General features: G+C 36.1%; 1 pseudogene; it reads right to left on the minus strand.

The window, feature by feature from the left end:
- Nucleotides 1–22,315: 22,315 nt before the first annotated feature.
- LOC118844234 lies at nt 22,316–22,726 on the minus strand (annotated as a pseudogene).
- Nucleotides 22,727–23,212: the final 486 nt, after the last annotated feature.

Raw genomic sequence — 23,212 nt, forward strand, 5'->3', positions numbered from 1 at the left:
ATCAAGGAGAACTGCCCTGATATCCTAGAACCACAGGGCAAAATAGAAATTGAAAGAATCCACCGATTGCCTCCTCAAATAGATCCCAAAAAGAAATCTCCTAGGAATATTGTAGCCAAATTCCAGAGTACCCAGGTCAAGGAGAAAACACTGCAAGCAGCCAGAATGAAACAATTTGAGTATTGTGGAAACCCAATCAGAATAACCCAAGATTTGGCACCTTCTACATTAAGAGATCGAAGGGCTTGGAATACCATATTCTGGAGGTCAATGGAGCTAGGATTAAAACCAAGAATCACCTTCCCAACAAAACTGAGTATCATGCTCCAAGGCAAAATATGGATTTTCAATAAAATAGAGGACTTTCAAGCTTTCTCAGTGAAAATACCAGAGCTGAATAGAAAATTTGACTTTCAAACGCAAGAATCAAGAGAAGCATGAAAAGGTAAACAAGAAAGAGAAATCATAAGGCACTTACTAAAGCTGAACTGTTTTGTTTACATTCCTACATAGAAAGATGATGTGTATGATTCATGAGACCTCAATATAATAGTACCTTGTATGTATATATGTATGTGTATGTATATATATATACATATATATATATGTATATATATATACAGAGAGAGAGAGAGAGAGAGAGAGAGAGAGAGAGAGAGAGAGAGAGAGAGAGAGGACACAGAGTGAGTTGATGGTGAAGGGAAGATATCTAAAAGAAATAAAACCAAATTAAGGGATGAGAGGAATATATTGAGAGAGGGAGATAGGGAGAGATAGAATTGGGTGGATTATCTTGCATAAAGGTGGCAAGAGGAAGCAGTTCTGGGGGAGGAGAGGAGAGGGAAGGTGAGGGGGAGAATGAGTGAATCTTGCTCTCATCAAATTTGGCCTGAGGAGGGAATACCATACATACTCAGTTGGGTATCTTACCCCACAGGAAAGAAGAGGGAAGAAGATAAAAAAGGGGGGATGATGGAGGGGAGGGCAGATGGGTTTGGAGGTAATCAAAAACAAACACTTTGGAAAGGGCCAGGGTCAAGGGAGAAAATTCAATAAAGGGGATGTGTTGGGAAGGAGCAAAATATAGTTGGTTTTTCACAACATGAGTATTGTGGAAGGTCTATACATAATGATACACATGTGGCCTATGTTGAATTGCTTGACTTCTTAGGGAGGGTGGGTGGGAAGGGAAGAAGGGGGAGAATTTGGAATTCAAAGTTTTAAAAACAGATGTTCAAAAACAAAAAAAATGTTTTTGCATGGAAATAGAAAATAAGATACACAGGCAATGGGATGTAGAAATTTATCTTGCCTTACAAGAAAGGAATGGAAAAGGGGATGGGAGGGAAGTGGGGTGACAGAAGGGAGGGCTGACTGGGTAACAGGGAAACCAGAATATCCATCATCTTGGAGTGGGGGGGGGAGGGTAGAAATGGGGAGAAAATGTGTAATTCAAACTGTTGTGAAAATCACTGCTGAAAACCAAATATGTTAAATAAATAAATTATAAAAAAATAAAAAAACATACACACAAATAAATCGGTACACAATTTAGATATAAATGCTGACGCTGGGTAAGCAAGGGATAGTTTCTCTGTCAGATTTATGGAGAATGGAAGATTTTATGACCAAACAAGAGATAGAGAACATTATGAAATGCAAAATGGGTAATTTTGATTGCATGAAATTGAAAAGGTTTTGCAAAAAGGCAAAGCAACCAAGATTAGAAGGGAAGCAGAAAACTAGAAAACAGGAGTTTCCAGATCAAGGAGAAAATACTGCAAGCAGCCAGAAGGAAACAATTTGAGTAACAATATTCTTAGGAGTTTTCTTGAAAGATGGTGTCTAGGCTTTTTTTTTTTTGATCATGACTGTCAGTCCAATGAGATATTTCACCCTTTCTTCCATTTTTTTTCATTCTTTTGGTTCTGTTTTATAATTTCTTGATTTCTCATAAAGTCACTAGCTTCTACTTGCTCCATTCTAATTTTTAAGGCAGTATTTTCTTCAGTGGTCTTTTGGACCTCTTTGTCCATTTGTCTAATTCTGCCTTTTAAGGCATTCTTCTCCTCAATGGCGTTTTGGAGCTCTTTTGCCATTTGGGATAACCTATTTTTAAGGTGTTATATTCTTTAGTATTTGTTTGAGTCTCCTTTAACAAGTTGTTGATTTGTTTTTTGTGATTTTCTTCCATCACTCTCATTTCTCTTCCCTATTTTTCCTCTTCTTCTCTTACTTGATTTTCAAATCCTTTTTGAGCTCTTCCATGGCCTGAGACCAATTCATATTTTTTGGAGGGTTTTGATTTAGGATCTTTGACTTTGTTGACTTCTTCTGACTGTATGTTTTGATCTTCTTTGTCACCAAAGAAATATTCTATAGTCCCGGTCCTTTTATGATGCCTGTTCATTTTCTCAACCAATTATTTGGCTTTTTAGCTTTTGTCAGGGTATGACTGCTTTCAGAGTGGGGAGTGCTATGTCTCAAGCTTCAGGGGTTTTGTGATGCTGTTTTCGGAGCTACTTCTATTCTGAGATGGTATGATACTCCTCTTTTGGCCTGTCCTCTGGTCTGTGAGTGCAAGCCCTCCTTTCTGCCATGTAACTACAAGGAGGACTCCTCCACAGCAACCACAAGCTCTGCCACAGCAGAGCTCCTACTCCCCCAAAGAAAACCAACCATGACTGCGACTCAGATCCAAGCAGGGCAAATCAAGACAATGCTGCCTTAGCACCAGCAAAGGGCTCCCCGTATTCCTGCTCTGATCAGCCACCTGATTCCCCCCACTGTCTGTGGGCCTCAAGCTCTGAGAGCAGCTGCTGAAGCTGTAGCCACCTCCACCACCCCAGGGCTGGGGCTGGACCACACACTTCTCTCACCAAGGTCCAATAGTTTTCCCACCCACCTACTGAGTTGTCTTTGGAGTTGGTGGGTTGAGAAACCTGTAAACTGCCACAGATCAGTGATTCAGAGCCCTGAGGCCTGCTCCACCCAATCTACTCTGGCCTGTTCTCTTCTGGTTCAGCCCATAGTAGTCTGTGCTCCACTCCCAGCATGGTGCAATAGACCCTTTCCAGCAACCATTCAGACCATCTTGGACTGGATACATATTTCCCTCTGTCAGTTCATGAGTTTTGTAGCCCTAGAATTTATTTAGAGTCATTTTTACAGGCATTTGGTGGGATTTGGCGGAGAGCTCAAGCAAGTCCCTGTTTTCATGGTGCCATCTTGACTCTGCCCCTTGGGAAAAATTTTTTTTTACCACCAGTGTCTGTGATAAAGGCTGAATTTCTAATATATATATATATATATATATATATATATATATATATATATATATATATATATATATATATCTATATACACACACACACACACACACACACACACACACACATACACACACACACAGAGCTGAGTCAAATTCATAAAAATACAAATCATTCCTCTATTGATAACTTGTCAAAGGTTATGAACAGGCAGTTTGCCGAGGAAGAAATTAAAAATATCTATAGTCATATAAAAATTCTCTAAATCACTATTGATTAGAGAAATGCAAATCAAAACAATTGTTAGGTACCACATCATACTCATCACATTGGCTGACATGACAAAACAGGAAAATGATAAATGTGGGATAAGATGTGGGAAAATTGGAAGACTAATTCATTGTTGGTGGAGCTGTGAACTGATCCAACCGCTCTGGAGAGCAATTTGGAACTATGACTTAAAGGCAATAAAATTGTATGCCCTTTGACACAGCAATACCACTTTCAGGTCTTTACCCCAAAGAGATGATAAAAAAGGGGAAAAGACCCACATGTACAAAAATATTTATAGCAGTTCTTTTCATAGTGCCTTAGAATTGGAAATTGAGAGTATACCTATGAATTTTGGAATGGCTGAACAAATTATGGTATATGAATGTAATGGAATACTATTGTTCCATAGCAAATGATGAGCAGGCAGACTTCAGAAAAACCTGGACTTACATGACCTGATGCTGAGTTAAACGTGCTACACTAGAACATTTTACACAGTAACAGCAACATTGTGTAATGACTAACTTTGATAGACTTATCTCTTCTTAGCAATGCAAAGATCTAAGACAACTCCAAATGACTCATGATGGAAAATGCTATCCACATCCAGAAAAAAAAAAAAAACTATAGTATCTAAATGCAGATTGAAGCATACTATTTATTCTCTCTCTCTCTCTCTCTCTCTCTCTCTCTCTCTCTCTCTCTCTCTCTCTCTCTGTTTCTTCTTTCTCATGGTTTCTCCCATTAGTCTGAATTCTTCTTTACAACATGACTAATGTGAAAATATGTTTAATATGAATGTATATGTAGAGCCTGTATCAAATTGCAAGCCATCTTGTGGTGGAAGGAGGGAGGGATGAGGAAAAAATTTGGAAGTCAAAATCTTATGGAAGCGTGTGGTGAAAGCTAAAAGTTTATTAATTAAAAAAAAGAAAAGCCACAAATTAAACTTTAAGGGGATATTTCTTTAAAACATGGAGGTTCTGGGTTAGTAAGTATTGTCATTATATGACAAACTTGGCCTCTTTTCAATTAGGCCTTTTGCTTAGGCCAGCCAACCCAGTCAGCAAAGGGAAAAGATGTTATGTTATTGTATGTTTTAAAATTTGAGAATGGAAAAAACAACAAATAATTTTAAAAAGAGAGGATAAACATGAACATATTAAAGAAATCATCATATCAACATAAAACAAAACCTCACTATAAAAAAAGGAGAATTAATCAAATGGAAAAAAAGATGCACAAAAATTTACTGAAGAAAAGACCTTATTAAAAAACAGGATTGGCCAAATAGAAAAAGAGGTACAAAATATTGCTAAAGAAAATAATTCCTTAAAAATTAGAATTGGGCAACTTGAAGATAATGACTCCATGAGACATCAATAAACAATAAAACAAAGTCAAAAGAAAGGAAAAAAACATAGAAGAAAATATGAAATATAGAAAAAATGGCCTGAAAAATAAATATAGGAGAGAAAATTTAAGAATTATTGGGCTATTTGAAATCTATGAGAAAAAGAAAAATAGTAGATATCATATTTTAAGAAATTATCAAGGAAAACTGCCCTGATATCCCAGAACTCAAGGATATATTAGAAATGGAAGTATCCACCAATTACCTCCTGAAAGCAATCCCACATTAACAACTCTTAAGAATATTATAGTCAAATTCCGGCTTTCCCTGCTCAATGAGAAAATATTGCAAGCAGTCAGAAAGAAATAATTCAAATACCAAGGAGCCACATTGGGGCATCTAGGTGGCACAGCAAATAGAACACTGTCCCTAGAATCAGCAGAACCTGAGTTCAAATTTGGCCTCAGACACTTGACACACTTACTAGTTATGTGACCTTGGGCAAGTCTCTTAACTCCAATTACCCTGCCTTTCCCCCTCCAGAAAAAGGGAGCCACATCAGAATTACACAAGATTCATCAGCTTCCATGTAAAATAAGTAGAGAGCTGGAAATAAGATATTCTAGAAATCAAAGGGGCTAGGGTAACAACCAGAAATAAGCTACCCAGGAAAACTGAGTATAAGCCCTTAAGGGAAAATGGACATTTAATGAAATAGAGGACTTTCTCGCATACCTGATGAAAAGAGCTGAATATAAAATTTGACATTCCAACACAAGACTCAAGAGAAACATAAAAACTATACAGGAAAAAGAAATCATAAAGGACTCAATCAGGTTAAACAGTTTACGTTCTGACTTTTAACTCCTAAGAAATTTACCATTATTTGGCAAGTTAGGAGTACACATAGACAGAAGGCCTAGGTGTGAGTTGATTACAATGATCTCAAAAAAAAGTTATCAGAAAGAAGAACGCAGTAAGAGGAGAAAGGGGGAGAAAGAAATGGGGAATTATCTCACATAAAAGACATGAAAAAGGAAGAATTTTTCCTATAGACTAGGAAATGAGGAGGTTGGCCATACTTAAAACTTATGCTTATTGAAATTGGCTCAAAGAAGGAATAACATACACATTCATTTGTGTAGAGAAAACAATCTTACTCCACAGGGAAGTAGGAGAAAAAGGGGAGAAAAAAGGGAAAGGGGTTGATAGACAGATTAAGGGGAGCCATAGTCAAAACAAAATAGATTGTTGAGGAGGAAGAGAGAGAGAGACAGACAGAGAGAGAGAGAGAGAGAGAGAGAGAGAGAGAGAGAGAGAGAGGGAGAGAGAGAGAAGGATAAATAGGGGAAAAACAGAAAAATAGGGTAGATTGAAATATGGAGTTAGTAATCACAACTAAATGTGAATGAGATGAAACTACATAAAAAAGAAGCATATAGCAGAATAGATTAGAAACAGAATCCAACTACACATTGTTTGAAGGAAATACACTTAAAAAAATAAAACAAACACAGAATGAAAATAAGGGGCTGGCACATAAATTATCATGCTTCAGCTAAGGTAATAAAAAGGCAGGGATAACAATCATGATCTCAGATAAAGCAAAAGCAAAAATTGATCTAAGTAAAAGTGAGAAGCAAGAAAACGATATTTCTAAATGGTACCATAGAGAAGAAATAATATCACTACTAAACATATATGCACCAAATAGCATAGCATCCAAATTCTTAAAAGAAAAGTGAAATGAATTATAAGAGGAAAACGGCAATAAAACTATGCCAGTGGGGGCCTCAACTTCCCCCTCTAAAAGCTAGATAAATTTTACCATGCAATAAATACAAATGAAGTTAAAGAGATTAACAGAATTTTAGAAAAAGTTAGATATGATAGAACTCTGGATAAAATTGGATGGGAATAGAAAAAAATATATCCTTTTCTCAGGTATACATGTTGTTGATGTTCAGCCATTTATATTGTATCCAACCCTTTGTGACCCCATTTAGGGGTTTCTTGGCAAAGATGCTGGAGTGGTTTGCATTTTCTTTTCCATTTGCCAGATGAGGAACTGAAGCATGCAGGGTTAAGTACCTTTCCCAGGATCACATAGCTAGTAAGCATCTTAGGTCAGATTTGATCTCAGGAAGATGAATCTTTCTGGCTATAAGCCCAGCACTCTATCCACTGTGCCCTTTAGATGAACAAGGCACCTTCAAAAAATTGACCTTCTATTAGGGCATAAAAACCTCACAACCAAATGCAGAAGAGATACTGTAATAAATGTATCCTTTTCAGGCTATAATGCAAAAAAAATACATTCAGTAAAAGGCTGAGGAAACAGGGATTAAAAATTAGTTGGGAATTAAGTGGTCAAATCTCTAAAAAGGTGAATGGATCAAAGAAAAAAATAATAGAAACAATAAATAATTTAATGAAAGAGAATGACAACAATGAGACTACACACCCAACTTGTGGGAAGCAGCCAAAGCATAACTTAGGTGAAAATTGATATCTCTAAAAATTTACAACAATAAAAAAGAGAAAGAACAGATCAATTAATTGGGCATGCAATTAAAGAAAAAAACCCTAGGAAAAGAACAAGTCCTCATTTAAATACCAAATTGTAAATCTGCAAAATCAAAGGATAGAGTAATAAAATTGAAGATTGAAAAATTGAACTAACAAATACATCAGGAGCTTATTTTATTAAAAAAATAATAAAATAGATAAATCATTAGTTGATTTAATTTAAAAAAAGATGAAATTACCAATATCAAAAATCAAGAGGCACTGTATCACAAATAGAGATGAAAGTAAAGCAATTATTAGGAGATATTTTTCCTAATAGTATGAGAATAATTCTGATAATCTATGTTAATGAAATGAACATTTACAAAAATTTAATTTTCCAGATTAACAGAATATAAATTATTTGAAAAAATAGACAAAGAAGGAGTCAAACCAACTTCCCTTTATGACCTAAATTTTATGCTGATACAGAAGTGAGGAAGAGCAATAACAGAAAAAGAACACTATAAACAGATTTCTATAATGAATATTACTACCAACATTTTTAATAAAATACTAGCAAAGAAATTATAGCAATACCTAACAAAGATCATTCACCATGACCAGGTAGGATTTATACCAGAAATGCAGGGCTGGTTCAATATTAGGAAAACTATCAGCATAACTGTCGGTATCAATGACAAAAACTGCAAAAATCACATGATTGTCTCAATAGATGAAGAAAAAAAGCTTTTATAGAATACCACACTAATTCCTACAAAAAAGAAAAAAAAACACTACAAAGCATATGGATTTATGGAACTTTCCTTATAGTAGTATCCATCTAAAACCATCAATATACACTGGATCTAAATGTAGATCCATCTAAAACCATCAACATACAACATGGATATCCATTATCACCACTATTATTCAATATTGTCTTAAAAGTGTTAGTTATAGCAATTAAAGAAGAAAAATAAATGGAAGAAATTAGATTAGACAATGAGGGGGAAATGATCACTTTGGAAATGTTATGAGGGTACATTGAAAGGATCTTGGTGGGGTGGAGCCAAGATGGCAGAGTAGAAGCAGAGACCCGGTGGGTCAAAGGGTAATGTGTAGTTTTATAGCCATTTGGGCATAGTTCCAAACTGCTCATCAGAATGGTTGAACCAGTTCACAACTCCACCAACAATTCATTTAGTATCTCAATTTTCCTACATGCCTTTCAATATTTGTAATTTTTCTTTTTTGTCATATTCACCAATCTAACAAGCATGGGGTGGTACCTCAGAGTTACTGAAATTTGCCTTTCTCAAGATGTTTATTTTTTTATTTTATCAGGAAAGGCCACTAGAACTTGTGAGTATCAAGAAAAGCTTAAAGTAGAAGGTAGCACTTGAACTAAGTCTTTAAGGAAACTAGGGATTCTAAGAGGTAAAAATGAAGAGGAAGTTCATTCTAGGCCTGGACAGAGCCATTACAGCTGCAAGGAGCTGGGAGGTGGAATGCTGGACATGAAAAACAGGAAGATGTCCAGTTTAGCTGAACTACTGTATGTGTGAAGCAGCATAATAAACTTAGAAAGGTAGGCTGAGACTACTATGCTTTAAAAAACAGTGTTTATTTGCTCCTAGATTTAGCCTAGGGTCATTGGAGTTTATCGAGCAGAGGAGTGAGATGCTGAGACCTGCATTATAAGGAAAGAACTTTGGCCTTCGTGGAGGATGGATTGGATTAGGGAGAAAATTGAAGTAGAGATGCTTCCCTTTCTTTAAAATCCAGCTCACGTACAACCGACTCCATGATACTTTCCCCCAACTCACCCAGATTAAATTGAATTGCTTCACAATTTTTCTTAGAGAAATTTATTTTTTTTTCTGAAGGAGGGACAGAACTCTGGATTTCTTGTTTTCCCCATTCCCCTATTGCATTTTACTCTCCTACAGACTTTTCAGTGTACCTGTCATATCTTTCCTCTCACCCCCACAGAAGGTTGAAAACTCCCTGCAGAGAAGAACTTTGCATTTTTTCATCTTTATAACCCCAGAACCTATCATAGGACTTTGTACATAGAAGACATTTAGGTGACATAGTGAATAGGACACTGGACTTGGGGTCGGGAAGACATCAATTCAGATATTGTCTTTAACATTTATCAGCTGCGTAACCCTGAGAAAGTCACTGACCTCACTCCTAGATTTTGGAGTCCTCATCTGTGAAATGAGGATAATGATAATATTTACAGAATAGGGTTGTTATGAGGATCAAATGAGACAGTATCTGTAAAATGCTTTGTAGAATGTGAAGTGCTATATTAATTTTAACTCCTATGATATAAGTGGTTTTGAATCAAAACAGGCAAAAGTGAGACAGAGATCTAGCAAATGGCTAGAGAACAGTCTGAGAAGGTCAAAGTAGTCATCGAGTAAGAGCACCCACTGCAGGCATATGTGTCCTCTACCTGGAGGCCCATTTAAGCAGTTAGGAGAGTTGCTTACTTAAGGTATAGATTTGTTCTCTCTGCATTTATGTAGACACCATTAGCTAAATAAGTTGGCCTGAGAGAGGCTGATAAGACTTGGAAGGGAATAGACAAATCTTTCTACATAGTTACCCTTTGAAGGAGTCATGGAATGTAGACACTGGTGACAGGAGATAGGAAGGGCCATGAAAAATAAGCAAATGAGGGTCTCTTCCCTAATTCCCCAGAGTTGAATTTTATCAGGACGGCCACTTGTGCCTGGAGAAAGCAATAATTACTCACAGTGGGAAGCAAATTCACTGGGAGAATGCAGCAGGAGAGTGGGACTAAATGTTCCGGGTCAGGCCGGAAGATAAATTTCTCACTAGCAATGATGTTTTCTATCCTTTCTCACTCTCCTCTAGTGGGCTTTTCCCTGAGTCAGGCCAAAGTCCTCACTCTTTTCCTCAGAGAATTTGTTTAAAGTGGCCTGATATGTGCACTATAAGTACTAGGGGCTTAAACACTCTTCTGGCTGAGATGACACTAAATTAGGGAGAAATAATATTTTCTAATAGTTTCATTACAAACAACATTAAGCATCAACATGAACATCTATGCTTGTTTCATAACTATTTTATTATAATTAATTGATTTCAAAGCATAAAGTATTGAAACATATGTATTACTTTATCCCACTAAATCATCAATATGATTCTCTGTCATTGTCATTCAGTTTTCCTCATGATTATAGTTTGCATACACGCCATTCATCTTATTCTGTTTTTTTTGCTTTGCATTATTTTATAGAAATCTTTCCAGTTTTCTTTGAAATCCACAAGTATGTCAATAATAATATCTTTATAGTATTCCATTATATTAATGACCTGCAATTTATTTACTCACCCCCCCTGTTGTTGCAAATGTAGGCTACTTTCATTTGAAAAATTCATATAATATCTTTATGAAAATATTTTTTGAGGGGAGATTGCAGAGCAACTGGGGTTAAGTGACTTGCCCAAGGCCACACAGCTACTAAGTGTGTTAAATGTCTGAGGCCAGATTTGAACTGCAGGTCCTTCTGACTCCAGGGCCGGTGCTCTACTCACTGTGCCACCTAGCTGCCCCAAAGGATAATTCTAAAAATATTACCAGGGCATATTCTTTGGGGGTAGGTTGGGGGAGTTATTTGTTTAATGTTTTATCTTTTTTTCTTATCTTTTTTCTCTTCCTGGTAACCTGCTTCTCCTCCTCCCACAAAATCCTCTCTTGTAAAAAAATAAGCATAGTCAAGCAAAACAAATCAACAGTTTACTCATATCTGAAAACGTAAGCCATATTTTAGGCCTAGAGTCTACCATTTTTCTGCAGAGAAGTAGGAAACATGCTGCCTCATTCCTCCCTAGAAATCAAAATTGTTCACTGATCAGTGTTAAGTCTTCAATGTTGTTTTCCTTTATATTATTGTGTTCATTGCATAAATTATCTATTTTCTTCACTTTGCATCACTTTCTACAACTCTTTCTATGTTTTTTTAAAAAAAATCAGATTTACTATTTCATAGAGCACAATATTATTGCATTTCATTTTTATAAAGGAATTATTCCTAGAAATGGAATTACTGGGCCAAAGTGTAGGATATTTTTGTAAACATTATTATATTCTGCCATATTGCTCTCTAGCATTATTATACCACTTTACAATTCTGTCAGTAAAGAATAAATGTTCCTGTTTCACCACAGCCTTGTTGTTACTGTTTTGCTGCTTTTAATTATTTGCCCATCTCATGGTTGTGATGTGGTACCTCAAAGTCACCCTGATTTCTGTAACTACTAGTAATGTAGTAATGTACAATTCTGTAATTGACTAGTAATGTTTGGGAATTTTTGAAAAAGATTTTTAACAATTTGTGTTTCCTCTTTTGAAAGTGTACATTCATCTCATTAGAACATTTCTGTGTTGTGGATTTGAAGCCACTGCAAGGATTTTAAAAACCAATTTCTCATATGTTTATTTTATTTTAATTATTACTAAGATTTGTTTTTACATTACTATAATTTTAAAATAAAATCATCCTCTCTATTTTAACATTTAATCCATAATATTTGTTATTTACATTTTCTTAACTATTCTTCTTTTCCTTTTAGTTATATTGTTTTTAGATATGCAGAATACTTTAGAAAATATTATAGGCTAGCATATCCATTTCACCATCACAATTTTCCCCATTTGTTGAATGAGAAAAAATACAATCCTTTCTGAACTTGACATAAATATTTTATTCCACTTCCTTCCATATTTTATGTAGTTTGTTGTTATTCTTGTTTTGTTTATGATTTTTTCAAATACAGGTGGAATTCAATGTAAGATGGCATAAGATATGGGTCCCAATTCCTTTTACATGAAATTGCCAACCAATTTTCCCAAGTAGATTTGTTAAATAATGAACTCTAATTATTTTTAATGAATATTTTCTTAACAAACATTTGTTTGTGTAGGTTTGTTCTGATGTCTAGTATATCCATTTTATTTCTATTTTTATTATTATCCAGTTCCAGATATTTTAATAATCACCACTTTGTAATATATTTGAAAGTCTGGGAGTATAAGACTGCCTTTATTAGCTTTTCTTTTTAGTGTGTTTTTTAGTATTCCTTCCTACTTATTTTCCATATAAATTTGATTGTGATTTAGTCTACTTACATAAAGAAGCCATTTTGTGTATTGAAAAAGATGATATTAAATACATATATTAGTTTCTGCAGTATTATGATTTTATTATATTAATCCAACTCATCAAGGAGCACCAGCAATCCCACAGGTTGTTTAGGTCATGCTTTATTATGGTTATTATTATTCTAGAATTCTCCTACTCCTAGTTAAACTAAATCTCAAATATTTAACAGTTTTATTATTACTACCTGCTTAACACCTACCAATACTCTTATCATGGATGCCATATATTTTCTTGACTTTATTAGCAATAAATCAGTGTGCAAATATTTTTTGCATTATTCTTATATAACTTTCCTGAACTCATTTATTGTCTCCTTCCTTTTTTGGTTAAGGTAATTACAATTTTATTTAACATCATCATCAATCAATCATCTAGCATTTATTAACCAACTAATGTGATCTAGACATTGTACCAAATGCTCAGGATACATAAAAAGGGCAAGAATAAAATCATTCTCTTCTCTTTGGGGTATCATGGCTTAATGAGGGAGACTATATGCAAATAACTGTGTACAAATAAGATATATACATGATAAATTGTAGGGTAGTCTCAGAAGGAAGTCACTAAACTTTAGGAGGACTGGAAAACTCTTCTTATAGAAAGTGCTTCTCTAACTGAGACTTAAAAGAAGTCTGTAGAGATGAGGAAGTAGAGCATTCCAGATGAGGTGAAGAGCCAGTGAAAACACTTAGAGTAGAAAATAAAATGTCTCGTGTGAGGAACTGCAAAGAGGCAATGTCACTGAATCACAGAATATGTGGAAGGGAACAAGTGTAAGGATACTGGAAATGTAGGGAAAGGCCTAATTATGGAAAATTTTGAACGCCAAAGAGGATATTATTTGACCTTAGATGCAATAGAGAGTCACTGGGGCTTATTAAATGGGGATAAGATGGAAGGATGGTGGTCTTCATGACAAAATCAGACCTGTGCTTTTAGAAGATAAAATTGACAGCTGACTAGAGGATTATTGTAGTGGGGAAAGACAAGGTAACTAGTCCAACCAGTAGGCTTTCAAAATAGTTTAGATGATGAGAGACTTCACCAATGTGGCTGCAATGTCAGAGGAGATAAAGGGACAAGACTTAACAACTAATTGGATATATGAGGTAAGAGTGAAAAGTTAAGGATGACACCTAGTTTATGACCTGGTATTACTGTAATAATAATAACAATAATAATAAAGATAATAATAATAATAATAATGATGAAGAAGTTAAGAAGAGGACAGGAATTTAGGGGAAAGGTAATGATTTCAGTTTTGGCCACATAGTATTTAAGAAGTTTATGGGACATTCAGTTTGAGATGTCTGATAGGCAATTGAAAATAGAAGACTGGACATTAGGGGAGAAATTAGAGGTGAAGAAATAGAACTGAGAATCATCTGCATAAGGATAATACTGATTATGAGAGATAATGTGATCACCAAGTGCAATAGTAAAAAGAGAAAATAGGGCCCTGAACAGAACCTTTATGAACTCCCAAGGTTAGTGGACTTGACTGGGTTAAAGATCTAACAAAGGAAACAGAGAAGGGGTGATCAGAGAGAAGACTATTTAGTTATCCAAAAAAAATGACACTTTTACTTTTTCATTTCCAATGTTTAGCCCACCATTATTTTTTTCAGTTTTATTATCATCACTAGAATATCCAATATTCTGTCAAGTAACTTTTCTGAGAACCAGAAACCTTGTTTTTAATCTGGTTTTAGTAGGAAAGCTTCCAATATTTTTATGTTGTACATCATATAGGGCTTTGACTTAAGGATCTCACTTTTCTTTTTTTAATCTGTGGAGTGAAATCCCTTTTATATCTGGTTCTTATGTAGGTATTAAAAATCATGAAGAAATGTCAAATTTAATCAAAGGCTTTTTATACATCTGAGAAAAAATCACTTTAAGGTTTTTGGCATATATATTTTATGATATTAATAAGCTTTCTGATATTGATCCAGCTTTGCATACTTGATATAAATTTTGCTTGGTTGTACCAAATTATTTTGTTAATGTAATGCTATATTCTATTAGATAATACTTAATTTAATACTTTTCCATCTATATTTATCAATTGAATTGGACATTTATTATCTATTTTTTGGCATTGCCTCACCCTCATTTTATAATCAACATCTTATTTACTTAACAAAAGGCATTGAATATTGTTCCATGAATTTTGATATTTATGAATAGCTCATGTAAGATAAGAATTATTTGAACTTGGACAATTTGACAGAAATAAGCTTTGCAGGTACTTGGACCACCTCAGTGATTATGATTGTGAATATTTTCAGAGTCTTATTTCTTCCTTCGAGATTGATCAATTTAACTTATTTAGGATCATTCCAATGACAGTGTTAGAATATTGACAGAAAGCTGAGAGTGATAACTAACTCAGCAGATGGGACACAGTCAGGGTTCAAAGGGATCTAGGCTAGAGCACTGGATTGACACTAATAAAATGAAATTCAAAAGAGATAATGCAAAGTCTTGTACATGACTACACAAAATCTACTTAAAATATAAGATTGGAAGGGCATTGGTAGAAAATAATTAGTCCTAAAATGATCTAAAGATTTTAGTGCATTGCAAATAGGCAGTAGTGTTATGTGGAAGTGTTTTTTTTTTTAATGATGATTTGGGCTTCATTAAGGTAAGTGTAACTTTCAGGAATAGGGAAACAATTTGTTCTGAATTTTACCCTAATTAGACCTCATCAGGTGAATTATATTTAGTTCCAGGAGGTAGAGTTTAGGAACATTGATAAGCTGGAGTGTGTCCAGAAGAACAAAGAGAATAATCAGTTCCTGGCATGTAAGGATGAATTGAAAATTGAAGGAGCAAAGAATGTTTGGTGTAAAGAAGAAAAAGACTCATTAAAGGAGTGAAGAGCTGGGAGGGATGTGTTCAATGATTTGAAGGGTTAAAATGTGGAGGAAGGACTGAACTTGTTGAGTTTAGATAGAATCAAGAGCACCAGGGAGAAGTTTCAGAGACAAAGTTAAGCTTTACATCAGGAAAATTCCCTAATAGGTACTATTAAAGGTACCTAAAGTGGAATTTATTGTCTGTAGAAATGTCATATTTGTCGTTTTTTGGTCGTCTTCAAGTAGAGGCTGGTTGACCACTAGTCACATAGATAGTTGGGATTTTTTCTGTGTATATATTTGTTTTTATTCTTTTGATTTTTTTAAGGAGGAAATAAGAATTGTGACTTGCCCAGGATCATACAGCTAGTATCTAAGGCTGGATTTGAACTCAGGTGCTCCTGACTCTGGGCCCAGTGCTCTATCCACTGTGCCACCTAGATGCTTTTTAATATATATACTTTTTTGTTTGTAATAGGAGGTCCTTTTGTATATGGGATGAATAGGACGATCATTGAAGTCCACTTATAGTCAGTATTTTTTTGAATATATAATCACATATTATTATTACATGTTGTCTATTTCTTCTCATTTAAAGAAAGTCTTTCTTTTATGAATCTATGATTTTTTGCATATATAAATTGAAAATAGTTGCAGAATAAAAAAAAGTTTTACTTTTGCCATTAGGTAATATTCTTGTTTGTTTCTGTCAATCTTTTCTCATTTGAATTCTGCTTGAAATGCTCTGAGTAGCATTACTACAAACTAAATATATTTTTTAATTTGAAGTTGCATAACATATTTTAGACCAGTCTCTGACTTTCACTCCAGCTATATATTTTTGCATCAAATATGTTTCCTTTAGTTAATTTATTGACAAGATTTCTTTCTTGAATTATTCTGCAACTTTTTTTCTCATAGGAGAATGTCAACAATTTGTGTTTAATATTTTGTCACAGATGTGGTATGTACTCTATTACTTTCTTCTTTTTCTAGTAGTGTATTCTAGAGGGATTGGCTTTATCTTCTATAACTATTTCAAATATTGAAAAATGAAGGCAAAACAAGTTATGTTTCTTCCTTTTGTCTATTATCAAATTCCTTGTGGTATAACCACTTTTTATTATGGATAGCTCATCTTTGCTCTGACTCCCCTTTGCCTTCATGCTTGGTTTTTACATTTATAATTTTTGCAAAATATCTTTTTTTAGTAAATATCAATACATTTTAGTGTTCTTGAGCCTTTTATATTAATGAAATTATTCATTTTTATTTTAAAATGAAACTAGTTTCTTTCTATTATAGGTAGGAAATTTTACATATGTTGTTCTCCTGCTTTTATAGTATATACATACACTACTGTCTTTATTTTTTATGTAGTCACAGGTTTTATGGAATTATCAATTGTCTTAGTGGCTTAATTTTCAGTGAGCTTGGACTTTCTCTTCTAGGGCTTACAGTTGTGTCTTTAAATATTTAATTCAAAAAAAAGCCAATACAACAAAAATTAGGAGGGAAGCAGAAAATTGGGAGAAAATCTTTGCAACTAGTATCTCTCATAAAGGCCTCATATCTAAAATATACAGGGAACTGAGCCAAATATATAGGAATACAAGCCATTCCCCAATTGAGAAATGGTCAAAGGATATGAACAGGCAGTTTTCAGAGGAAGAAATTAAAGCTATCTATAGGCATATGAAAAAATGCTCTGGATCACTACTGATTAGAGAAATGCAAATCAAAACAACTCTTAGATACCACATCTCTCCTGTCAGATTGGCTAAAATAACAAAACAGGAAAATGATAAATGCTGGAAAGGATGTGGGGAAATTGGAACATTGTTGCATTGCTGGTGGAATTGTGAGCTGATCCAGCCATTTTGGAGAGCAGTTTGGAACTATGCCCAAAGGGCTATAGAAATGTTCATACCGCTTGACCCAGCAATACCACTTCTAGGGTTGTATCCCAAACAAATCACACAAGAGGGAAAGGGACCCATATGTACAAAAATATTTATAGCGGCTCTCTTTGTGGTAGCCAAGAATTGGAAATCAAAGGGATGTCCATCAATTGGGGAATGGCTGAACAAACTGTAGTATATGAAGGTGATGGAATACTATTGTGCCGTAAGAAATGGGGATGATGCAGACTTCGTAACAACCTGGAAAAACCTACACGACATAATGCTGAGTGAGCGGAGCAGAGCCAGGAGAACCTTGTACACAACCACAGATATATGGATTCCGTGAGGACCAACCCTGACATACTTCACTCTTCTCAGCAACCTAAGGTGCAAGGACAACTCCAGGGGACTCACGATGGAGAATGCTATCTTCACCCAGAGAAAGAACTATGAAGTTTGAGTACAGATTTAGGTGCACTACATGCTCGCTTTTTTTGCTTCTCTTTTGTTTTTGTTTTAGGGTTTTTTTTGTCTTTTTTTTTTTTTTGGTTCTGTTTCTTCTTTCTCATGATTCATTCCATTGGTCATAATTCTTCTCCACAACTTGACTAGTGTATAAATTAATTCAATGCGAAGTTATACATGGTAGTTATAGAGATTCCAGGCCATCTTGGGGAGGGAGGGGGGAGGGAGGGGAGAAAATCTCGAACTCAAAACTATGTAGAACCGTGTGTGGTAAACTAAAAATAAATAAATAAATAAAAAATTTAAAAAAAATTTAATTCAATTGATGAATCTGTCCATATCATAATTGTATTTGAAGTAGATTGTTTCATTTTCAAACACTATGTTCCTTTTTACAGACAGATATAATTTTGTAGTCCAATTCTGCATTTTGAGACTTTGTCTATTTTGGGGGGGGCGGTTAAAATTTGGAGTCATTTTTTTCATTACTTCCTTTTGAAATGTGTGATGGTACTTGGACTTAAAAATGTTTTTATCTTTCTTTCGGTTTCTAACATTTTTCCTTTGACTTAATCATTTTGTAAATTCACAATTATAGGCCTTACTGAATCAAACTTATGGCTTCATTTTATGTATGGGTTAAAAGGAAGATATAAAGATAACTTTCCTGCTTTAAAAATGACCATGTTCCAAAATATTTCCTTCTATTATACCTTTCCCTCAACCAGTGAGAAGACAAGCAATATAATAGCAATGAGACATGGGAAGTCATGAAAAACATACTTACATATTAGTCATATTTGGGGAAAAAAAGCAAAAATAAACAGGAAAAATTAAACAGTAAGCTTCAAACTGCATTCAGACTCCATCAGCTCGTTCTCTGGAGGTGGATGGTATTGTTCATCAAGAGTGCTTTGAAAATATCTTTGATAGTCATCTTGACCAGAATAGCGAAGTCTTTCAAAGCTGATCACTGTCACAATATTGGTCTTTATAGCACAGTACAGGGTTTCCGTAAAGTCTGGACACACAGAAAAAGTGCATATTTTGAAAAATTTGGAATATTAACAAACCTTAGTCCCCTTGACTTCTTTTTCTTGGGTGTGCTAAAGGAGAAGGTGTACTCAATGAAAATCACCATTGCAACATACTTGATTGAATGCATAAAGAGTGAATGTGCTAAAATTGACAGCAATGTGGTTATTGCATCAAGTTCACATGAATCTTGCAAGCACATCAGCCTTTGCATCACAAATGATGGAAATCATATTGAAGGTGTAATTTTTTTTTCATTTTTTTTTATTTAAGTCTGCCTTTATTACTGTAAATGAGATCTTCAGCTATTACAGTTTTGCTATTTCTCTCTTAAATTCAATTAACTTTTACTTTAAATGCTTAGATGACATACCATGCAGTGCATATGAACATTGAAATTATTTCATAATTTACAGTGCCTTTAAATACAACACAGTTCCCTGCTTATCTTTTTTTTTAAATGCAATTTATTTAACATATTTGGTTTTCAGCATTGATTATCACAACATTTTGAATTACAAATTTTCTCCCCATTTCTACCCTCCCCCCCACTCCAAGATGGCTTATATTCTGGTTGCCCTGTTCCCCAGTCAGCCCTCCCCTCTATCACCCCCCTCCCCTCTCATCCCCTTTTCCCTTCCTTTCTTGTAGGGCAAGATAAATTTCTACGCCCCATTGCCTGTGTATCTTATTTTTTAGTTGCATACAAAAACTTTTTTTGTTTTTGAACATCTGATTTTAAAACTTTGAGTTCCAAATTCTCTTCCCTCTTCCCTTCCCACCCACCCTCCCTAAGAAGTTGAGCAATTCAACCTAGGCCACACATGTATTATTATGTATAACCCTTCCACCATACTCATGTTGTGAAAGGCTAACTACATTTTGCTCCTTCCCAACCCATCCCGCTTTATTGAATTTTCTCCCTTGACCCTGTCCCCTTTCCAAAGTGTTTGTTTTGATTACCTCCACCCCCATCTGCCCTCCCCTCCATCATCCCCCCACCTTTTATTTTTTTTTATCTTCCTCCCTCTTCTTTGCTGTGGGGTAAGATACCCAACTGAGTACGTATGGTATTCCCCCTCAGCCAAATCTGATGAGAGCAAGGTTCACTCATTCCCCCCTCACCTGCCCTCTCCCCTCCTCCCATAGAACTGCTTCCTCTTGCCACCTTTATGCGAGATAATCCACCCCTTTCTATCTCTCCCTATCTCCCTCTCTCAGTATGTTACTCTCTCATCCCTTAATTTCTTTTTATTTCTTTTAGATATCTTCCCTTCATCTTCAACTCACCCTGTGTCTGCTCTCTCTCTTTTACATATATATATATATATATATATACAAACACATTATATATATATATAAACACATATATATATACACATACATACACATACACATAGATATATACCTACATACACATTCACTTATATATATACATAAACATATATATATATACATACATATATACATATATATGCATATTCCCTTCAACTACCCTAATACTGAGGTCTCATGAATCATACTCATCATCTTTCCATGTAGGAATGTAAACAAAACAGTTCAACTTTAGTAAGTCCCTTGCAATTTCCGTTTCTTGATTACCTTTTCATGCTTCTCTTGATTCTTGTGTTTGAAAGTCAAATTTTCTATTCAGTTCTGGTCTTTTCACTGAGAAAGCTTGAAAGTCCTCTATTTTATTGAAAATCCATATTTTGCCTTGGAACATGATACTCAGTTTTGCTGGGTAGGTGATTCTAGGTTTTAATCCTAGCTCCATTGACCTCCGGAATATCGCATTCCAAGCCCTTCGATCTCTTAATGTAGAAGCTGCCAGATCTTGGGTTATTCTGATTGGGTTTCCACAATACTCAAATTGTTTCTTTCTGGCTGCTTGCAGTATTTTCTCCTTGATCTGGGAGCTCTGGAATTTGGCAACAATATTCCTAGGAGATTTCTTTTAGGGATCTATTTGCGGAGGCGATCGATGGATTCTTTCAATTTCTATTTTGCCCTGTGGCTCTAGAATATCAGGGCAGTTCTCCTTGATAATTTCTTGAAAGATGGTATCTAGGCTCTTTTATTGATCATGGCTTTCAGGTAGTCCAATAATTTTTAAATTATCTCTCCTGGATCTATTTTCCAGGTCAGTGGTTTTTCTAAGGAGATATTTCACATTGTCTTCCATTTTTTCATTCCTCTGGTTCTGTTTTATAATATCCTGATTTCCAATAAAGTCACTAGCTTCCACTTGCTCCAATCTAAGTTTTAAGGTAGTATTTTCTTCAGTGGTCTTTTGGACTTCCTTTTCCATTTGGCTAATTCTGCCTTTCAAGGCATTCTTCTCTTCATTGGCTTTTTGGAGCTCTTTTGCCATTTGAGTTAGTCTGCTTTTTAAGGTGTTGTTTTCTTCAGTGTATTTTTCAGTATTTTTTTGGGTCTCCTTTAGCAAGTCATTGACTTGTTTTTCATGGTTTTCTCGCATCCTTCTCATTTCTCTTCCCAATTTTTCCTCTACTTCTCTAACTTGCTTTTCCAAATCCTTTTTGAGTTCTTCTATGGCCTGGGGCCAGTTCATGTTTTTCTTGGAGGCTTTTGTTGTAGGCTCTATGACTTTGTTGTCTTCTTTAGGCTGTATGTTTTGGTCTTCTTTGTCACCAAAGAAAGAATCCAAAGTCTGAGACTGAATCTGGGTGTATTTTCGCTGCCTGGCCATATTCCCAACCAACTAACTTGACCCTTGAGTTTTTCAGTGGGGTATGACTGCTTGTAGACTAACGAGTTCTATGTTCTACGTTTGGGGGGGAGGTGCCAGCTCTGTCAGAGCCGCACTCCTCCTTCCCCAAGGACCCCCAGTCCAGACTGGGCTTAGATCTTCAGCAGGCTGTTGCACTCCTGCTCTGATCCACCACTTAATTCCTCCCACCAGGTGGGCCTGGAGCCAGAAGTAACAACAGCTGTAGCTGCCCCACCTCCGCTGCCCCCGGGGCTGGAAGTCGAACCGCGAACTCCTTCCACTCCCGCAGCTTTTCCCACTAACCTTCCGCAGTCTTTGATGTTTGTGGGTCGAGGGGTCTGGTAACTGCTGCAGCTCACATATTCAGGGCGCTAGGGCCCCCTCCGCCCGGCTTCTGGTCTGGATCGTCCAAGCCGCTCAGGCTGGGCTCTGCTCCACTCCGTTCCCAGCTCCCAGCTCCCAGCTCCGTGTGGAATAGACCTCACCCAGAGACCATCCAGGCTGTCCTGGGCTGGAGCCCTGCCTCCCTCTGCTGTTCTGTTGGTTCTGCCGTTCTAGAATTGGTTCAGAGCCATTTTTACAGGTTTTTGGAGGGACTCGGGTAGGGAGCTCACTCTAGTCCATGCTTACCAGCCGCCATCTTGGCTCCACCCCCTTTTTTTTCATTTTTAGTAAACATTTTATTTACTGACCAACACAGCAGTTCTAAAACTGTAGCTTCTGGAAGAACCACTTGTTTTTGCCTGTCTTGTACCTTTCCTCAAACTTGACCTTGGCCTCCCTCCTTGCCTTATGTTTAAGTGCAGGGTCACGGAACACATCCTTGTTGACAGCTGTTTTGTCCAGTGGGATATCCACAGAGTATCTGGTGGGCATGAGGTGGTTGTAGTTATAAACTTTCACGAAGGACTTGATTTTCGATCTCTTGGCAATCTTCTTTTTGCCCATTGCTGCAGTCACTTTTCAAAGGTAGCGGTCGATACCTGCCACCAAGGCATGGCTACAAGGCCTGTCGGAGGTCCCATCATCAATGTTTTTGACGATGACGGCCTTGTGCCCAGAGTACCATCCGGCCAGGACCAGCACCACCTTCCCAGGTTTCATGAATTTGCCCATTTCTGGAGAGAGAATGCAGCAAGAAAGAGAGCCATTAGTCGCCGGGAAGGCCTCCGGCACCGCAGAGCCCAAAACCAGTCCCAACTCTTCCAGCCTCCCCGCGGATCCACATCCCTACTCATCCAACAGGCCCAGAGGCCCCCGGGTCCTAGCTGAGAGAACCTCGAGGGCCCCAGTACCCCATAGGGCCTGGATGGCGGTGGATTCTACCGCGGTCCGGGGGAACAGCACTCACCTGAAGGTGTTATTTGTTAATATTCAAATGAAATAGAATGTTGTCAAAAATTTCATTCATTTCATTTCTTGAAAATATGCATTTTTGCCTATGTGTCTAGACTTTAGGAAGACCCTGTAGTATTTCAACACAATCAAAAACTACCACTTGTTCAGCAATTTCACAATTGATAGGCATCCCCAAATTTCTGAATCTATGCTACCACAAAAAGAGCTGATATATTGTAACCAGAATGGCCTTTGCTTTCTTTG

Source organism: Trichosurus vulpecula, chromosome 3 (genome assembly GCF_011100635.1).
Source record: "Trichosurus vulpecula isolate mTriVul1 chromosome 3, mTriVul1.pri, whole genome shotgun sequence".
NCBI lineage: Eukaryota > Metazoa > Chordata > Mammalia > Diprotodontia > Phalangeridae > Trichosurus > Trichosurus vulpecula.